The sequence below is a fragment of the Panulirus ornatus genome, chromosome 13, assembly GCF_036320965.1.
Source record: "Panulirus ornatus isolate Po-2019 chromosome 13, ASM3632096v1, whole genome shotgun sequence".
Lineage (NCBI taxonomy): Eukaryota > Metazoa > Arthropoda > Malacostraca > Decapoda > Palinuridae > Panulirus > Panulirus ornatus.
The window spans coordinates 14018842-14019517 of record NC_092236.1 but is presented as its reverse complement, the minus strand read 5'-3'; positions in this window follow the sequence as shown (position 1 = coordinate 14019517).

The window sequence follows — 676 nt, the reverse complement described above, 5'->3', positions numbered from 1 at the left end:
ATAAGATAAGTTCCCAAGTGCACTTTCGTGTAATAATCACATCATCAGGGGAGGTACAAGAAAGAAATATGTCAGTTGATATTCTTGATCACGCGCTAAATTGTGATCCTTTCCTATGTATATATATATATATATATATATATATATATATATATATATATATATATATATATATATATCGCTACCTTAAACACCATTAGCTCCAAGAAGACCCACGGCAATCTGGGCTGTGTTGCTTCTGTCAAGTTTTATGAACCTCTTAGCCTTGAGGCTGAAGTACCACTTTGCATGTTTACGCCAAGTTGAACGGTTTCGCCTCTGAAATGAGAGAGGTTTGGGACAGTTGTGGTTCCGCGAGGGAGAGAGAAAGAGAGAGATGGCTGTCCATTATTTGTACGTCAGTCAGGGAGAAAGAAGATCGTTTGGAGTACATCCTGAGATGGGAAATCGGGGTCGCTCTACCATTTTAGTTAATCACACGCACATGAGATTCTGTCAGAGCCATTCTACGACAAAACAGCAAGTGATTAGCGTACAGCAACAGGAGAAAAAGGGACGTCAATTACTTAATGGTACAATCCAACGGGGGGAGGGGAAAAAAAGGGGGAAAACGAGGAAAGGAAGGAGAGCGGTTAATTAATATCCTCCCAGAGACAGACGTGTCTAATAATAGCCG